We start from the raw sequence: 6,104 nt of genomic DNA on the forward strand, positions 1-6,104 counted from the left end.
GTGCGCCTCTGCACGCAGGCGCCGCCGCCGCCGCCGCCGCCGCCGCCGCCGCCGCCCGGGAGTGGGGAGCCGGGCTGACTTTTGGAGGGTTGAGTTGCAAGGCGGCGGGCGCATCCCAGAGATGGCGGGGCGGGGAGGGGGGGAGCAGGGGAGGGGGGAGGGAGGTGCAGATTTGCACGGATGGCCTCAGCGGGAGGCGCGGAAATGCAAACGGAGCCTACCGACGAGAAAGCCCCCGGGGCCTGGCATCCTCCCCCCCCCCCGACTCCCCTTCCCCGGCCCCTGCCCCCCACCCCCATGGCCGGCCTCGGTGACCCGAATGCAGAACATTTTGTATGGTTATTTTGTTCTCCTGCTGCTTGTCTTTTGGAGCGCGTGATCCTGCCCAAACTAGCATTTAGGAACTCGCTACCTAACGTCCTGCGTGGAAGAAGCACTGGAGGGGCTCAGGAAGAAATTAGTGCACTTCCATATCTGTATGGGCTGCACAACTTTTAAGCCCGGGAAACTTAAGAGATGCGGACACACACAGGTACAGGAAGCAGAGCCAGACGGCCGCTGGCCGGGAGACATTGTCTTTCATTCATTCTGTCGGCCTCGGTGGAGTTCCCGGCTAGCAACCAGCCCTGCAACAGAAATTGGGCGGGTTTTTGTTGTGTTGTTGTTTTTCTTAAGGTCCTGTCATTCGCTAGGAGGAGAGAATCGATGCTACGGTGGGAAACACTCAGAGAATCGGATCCAGCTTCTCAGCAGCTGGCAAAGAAGTAAAAGGTAAGCCCTTGTTGGCCGCTTTATAGGAGGAAAGTGGTGGAAAGGAATCTAACTCTGAAGGACATGGCAAGGGAATCTTGGGGAGCAGTTTGATTAATGCTTGAGAGAGGATAAGGGTACCCTTTATGCACACTTGGAATGTTTAGGTCCGAGAGTGCTCCCCTGTTCCCCTGCCCAATGCTTGGGACTGAAGCCGGATAGAATAGAGGAAAATGAGGTACCGTCAGCTAACAGCAAATATAGGAGATATTCCTTCCTATACTTCCGTTAAGATGAAAGTGACAGGACTACACTCAGAATTGGCCCTGGTTTTTCAACTACATTTTAGTTGTGAGAAAAGCTGGTGCTAAGCTTTCCTCCAGCCCAATGTCCTTGGGGCTCTTGATAAGATGAAGGTATCAAGAGCTACACCAAGCAGTCTCCTAGATGCCCCCAGCAGGTGCGGAACACAGTATTTTACTTGTTTTTAACTTTGTGGGCTAGAGCAGATTATGTTTCAGACTGAGACACTGAGGCTTGGAGAAATTAGGAATATGCATGATGATTACTCTGCCTCCAGACCAGGCCCCTGCCAACAAGCACCCTGTAGAGGGAAGTGGCTTCCTGGCTTCCCCACCCCACACCTGAAAAGAGCCATCAGTTCCAGATTGGTCCCCTCAAGGGAAGGCTTCTGCCATATAGTTCTATAGTCCATAATGGCTTTAGACTGGGTTGGCCTAGTACTCACAATCCTCTGGCCTCAGCCTCCCAAACACTGGAATTACATTACAGGTGTACCCCCACCATACCCAGCTGGAGCTGTAAACATAACTTTTGAATGAGAATGAAACACCAGAATTTTTCTTCCTCAAGTCTCCTGTGCTAACTTGGCTGCATCCAATCAAGTCATTCAGAGTAAGGGCCTTTCCACCCCCATCCCCACCAAGAACCAGGTCCTTTTTCTTTGCTTCTCCCAAGAGAATGAAAGCTGTTTTGTTTTTTTCTTTTGTCCAAGAGCAGGATTCAAACTCAGTATTCTGACTCTTTTGCTCATCGCATTGGTGGGCCCTGAACCACCTGAGCCACTCCTCCACCTAATCTTACTCTTAAAAGGAGACTGGGAGGAGACTGGACTCTTCAGGCACCCAAGATTATGCAGCTGGTCTGTGAGGCTCTGGTGCTCCAGCTGGAGCCGAACTTGGTTAAGGCTGCATTTTTTGGCACTGACCAGCTCCACTTTTCCCACAAAATGAAATGACCCTGCTCAAAAGGGAGCCTAGGCTGAGCTGCAGTGAAAATGACAAGTAAAATAAGGGAAAACTTGGAAATGGGATGTTTGATCTTCTTTCTTCCTCCTTCATCTTTTCTCACTGAGATTCCTCTCTTCTCCCCTTGTGGCTCCATGTTGTTCCCAAAAGCCAGCATTAGGGAAAAAGTCCCCCTACCAGCCACCTTAGTGTGAAAACAGTTAAAGACCATTTATCACATTAGTGGGAAGTTCCTGGCTTGTCTGAGCGGGGTAGAGTTGACTAGTTGCCTAATTTAATCCCCTCCCTTTACAAACCTTGAGGAAACCACAAACTGAGGGAAGAATAGGCCAGCTGGGTTTTGTTCCCCTTTGACTCCCTGTAAAGCCTTCCCTGCCTGGGTCTAAGGTGTCACTCAATAAATGTTGGGCCTTGATGGATCACCTTGCCCAGCATATTTGCATTTTCTCTTTATCAGTAATGGGCAGATGAAAGGCTTTGTCCTCCTGTTGAAAGAATTCCAAGCATTTGGCTCAAAGTGGGGGGGGGGGGGGGGAAGGAGGTTATTTTGGGCCAAAAGGGGGAAGGGCCAAGACCCTTGAGTTCCCGCTTTGGTTGATTGTCTCAAAGGAGTTGAGGAGGGGAGGGAGGGAGCCAGAAAGATGAAATTTTCTTACAGGAAAACTAGAGGACAATTGTATTCAAAATTGCATTAGACCCTCCTGCTGGTTCTTGCAAATCTTGTCTGTTTTCCCATTCGTTCGTTCTTTTCAAGGGTCACAGGCTCACTGAGGAGCTATGGGCCCTAAAACAAGGACAGCCCCACTTACACTGGAGGCATGGTTGGGAGATGGACTGTTGCCCTTTCCAAGGAAAGGTTGTTGCTGGATGGAACCCTGAGAAACCAGAATTCAGAATTTCTGGGCAGTTAAGAAACTGAAGTTGAGGTTGGGAATGGGGCTCAGCAGTAGAGTGCTTGCCTAGCATGCAGAAAGCCCTGGGTTCGATTCCTCAGTACCACACAGAAAAAAGCCAGAAGTGGAGCTGTGGTTCAAGTGGTAGAGTGATAATCTTGAGCAAAAGAAGCTCAGGGACAGTGCCCAGGCCCTGAGTTCAAGCCCCAGGACTGGCAAAAAACAAAAAACAAAAAAAACCCTGATGTGCTGGGTGCTAGTGACTCACACCTGAAATCCTATCTACTCAGGGGGTTGAAATCTAAGGATTCAAATGCAGGTAGGTCTATGAGACTTATCTCCAGAAAACTGGAAACAGAGATGTGGCTAGAAGTAGTAGAACACTTAGTTGAGCAAATGAGCTCAGGGACAACGCCAAGGCCCTGAGTTTAAGCCCGACGACTAACAACAAAAGAAAAAGAAAAGTAAAAGAAAGTGAAGTTGTTCTCATCAACAAAAATTCAATAGTTCCTGACTTATAAGAACTTAGTGTGGGGGCTGCGAATATGGCTTAGTGGCAGAGTACTTGCCTCGTAGGCATAAAGCCCTGAGTTCAATTCCTCAGTACCCAGGACCTGAGTTCAGGCCCAAGAATTTAGTATACCTTTAAGCAAAGCACCTTACAATTTGATGTCTTTGAATCTTTGCTAAGGCTTAAATAGAGGTCAAATTCCTTAACTACAGAGACTACAACAGCTACAGGATTTGAACCCCAAGCTGATAGGAATCCAGAGCCTGCATACTGACCAGCATATGAACCTCTTAGGGGACTGTTGCATAGAACAAAAAACATGTTGGGAATATTATATATCTATACTGTCTAATAGTGTTGCCTCTGGCCACATCTGGCTGTTGAGCAGATATGAGCAATGGGATTAAAGTTTGAAGCCAGTTTGTTACACAATGTAGACCTTGTCTCAGAAAAATGAACAAAAAATGGTGAGCTAAGCATGACAGTACATGCAACTTGGAAGGTTCAAGGCTAGGCTCGACAACATAGCAAGATGCAAAAGCACAACAAAAACAGTTTAGCCTCAATGCCCTTCACATACCAGGCTACACATCCATTAAAGTTTGATTTGGCTCTGAATCTCCTTTATCAACCTCCTGGAAACACTTGTGGAATGAATGAAGGTTCCTTGAAGACAGGGGATCATATCTTGGCAAAGGTTTCTGGAAAAAAGCCCCTGTGGTGGTATGAATGTTTACCATGTGAGCTTGCAGGTGACATATTCTAAGGGCCTGCTAGGGTGAGATTGGCGCACCTGCCTGGATCTCACAAATAAACTCAAGACCTAGGGTTTGAACCCCAGTACTGCAAAAAGAAAAAGGAAGCTAAAAGTTGGAGAATTAGAAAGTGGTGCTATGGCTCAAGTGGTAGAGCACTAGCCTTGAGCAGAAGAGCTCAGGGACAGTGCCCAGCCCTAGAGTTCAAGCCCTGCAACTGACAAACCAAGTTATTCTTATCCGGGCACCTGTGGCTTAAGCCTGTAATCCTAGCTTCTCAGGAGGTTGAGATCTGAGAATCAAGGTTTGAAGCCAGCTTGGGCAGAAAAGTCCCTGTCAAACTCTTATCTCCAACTAACCACTCAAAAACTGGAAGTGGCTCAAGTGGTAGAACACTAGCACAAATAGGCTTGAGCACAAATAAGCTCAGGGACAAAGCCCAGGCCCGGAGTTCAAGCCCCACAACTGACAAAAATAAAAAATAAAAGCCGATTATATATAATGAATTATTAGGTATCTTACATCCTTAGGAAAGATTTAAAAATTGGGGGAAAAAAAACCTGAAAACAGAAGGAAAGTTATTTCTTTGGTATCTTTTTTGCCTAGTTTTGAACCTGACAGCTAATTTCATTTTATATGTTGTAGTGCCTTTTTAAATGTTGTGCCATGGAGATGTGTAAGCTAAAAATGAGTTCCAGCTGGAGAGGTACACTTGCCCAGCATGTGAAAGCTCTGGGCACAAGAAAGGGAGAAGGAAGAAAAAAGGAGTAGCAGTATAGCAAAAAAAAGTCATAGCAAATTCTGCCATGCTCTGCATTACTTTTGAAATTCAAAAATATTTTTATTTTAATCGAAGAGGACAACAGACCATGCTATTTCTGTTCCAGATTGTTCTCAAACACCATTCTTTTTTATTTTTAGTCCTCAGTTCCGAGTGATTGAAGTTTAAAAAAAAAAAGTAAGGAAAAGCCTTGACTGTCAGGCCTTACCTGACTTAATTTTCAATTGAGAATTCTTCATTTTACAGTATTTCTCCTCTTGTAAATGGACTGGAACTAATAGCTGAGTTCGTTTAAAGGGTTAATGCCAAGAAGAGAGTCATAAAAGTTCAAAGATTCTTTCAAAACTTGCATCTTTGGATTGATGGACAAGTGTGTTAACCAATGGAAATAAAAAGCCAGAAATTACTTCATCATGCTCAGTTGTCATTGGCTGACAAACCTCAAGGGATGGATAAGAGGGCTGATAGTTTTAACCCTTTCTGGCAGGACTGTTAGGTTTGCATTTATTTTATTTTCAAATGTGAAGTAGGGATAGTAGAAAAGTCCTCAGAATCTCTAAGTGTCATCTTTAGATCTAACCCCAGTAGGCAGTATTTTACCTAGCAGAGGAATACTCAGAAACAAATGTCCTAGAGAAAAGTTTTGAACTTTTGAAACAGGAAATCAGCTGACTTTGCTGAGTAGGAGGAAAACAGTTTGGTTGACTTTCTGTGCTGTCAGAACAGAGACCCAGGTTGGAGAGGATTCCATTAATCTTGCAAAGTGATCAGTCACTGGGAGGATTGAATTGCATTTCCTGCCTTGAGATGTGGAGACAGATGACCTTTGCTGGAGTCCTCAGACCCCATCTCCCAGCTGGAGAGAGGATGTGTCAGCATTCACTTTCCAGGCTCACCCTACCCTTTGTTCAAAACTCAAACCTTTTGTCTTCAGGCTGCAACTTTTTTTTTTTTAACCGCCCACAACTTGCAACTTCTGAGAAACACCCTATTTGGCAGAAGATGATACCTGAAGGGGCCCCAGAGCACAGAGCAGGAGCCAGACAGATTGGGGAATTTTGAGAGGGCATTGGGGTCTTTGGGTTTTAATTATTGCCCTTTCCTGGGTTCCCTGAATTGCTGAGTTTAAAGGAGCCTGAAGTCCAG

General features: G+C 46.0%; 1 long non-coding RNA gene across 1 annotated transcript; it reads left to right on the forward strand.

The window, feature by feature from the left end:
- The first annotated feature begins 11 nt into the window (after positions 1-11).
- LOC138840937 (uncharacterized) lies at positions 12-5,432 on the forward strand. Its single transcript, XR_011376273.1, has 3 exons — positions 12-532; positions 693-771; positions 5,205-5,432. It is a non-coding gene; the product is annotated as an uncharacterized lncRNA (long non-coding RNA).
- The last annotated feature ends 672 nt before the right edge of the window (positions 5,433-6,104 follow it).

The sequence above is a fragment of the Dipodomys merriami genome, unplaced genomic scaffold (genome assembly GCF_024711535.1).
Source record: "Dipodomys merriami isolate MVZ:Mamm:240054 unplaced genomic scaffold, mDipMer1.0.p SCAF_307, whole genome shotgun sequence".
Lineage (NCBI taxonomy): Eukaryota > Metazoa > Chordata > Mammalia > Rodentia > Heteromyidae > Dipodomys > Dipodomys merriami.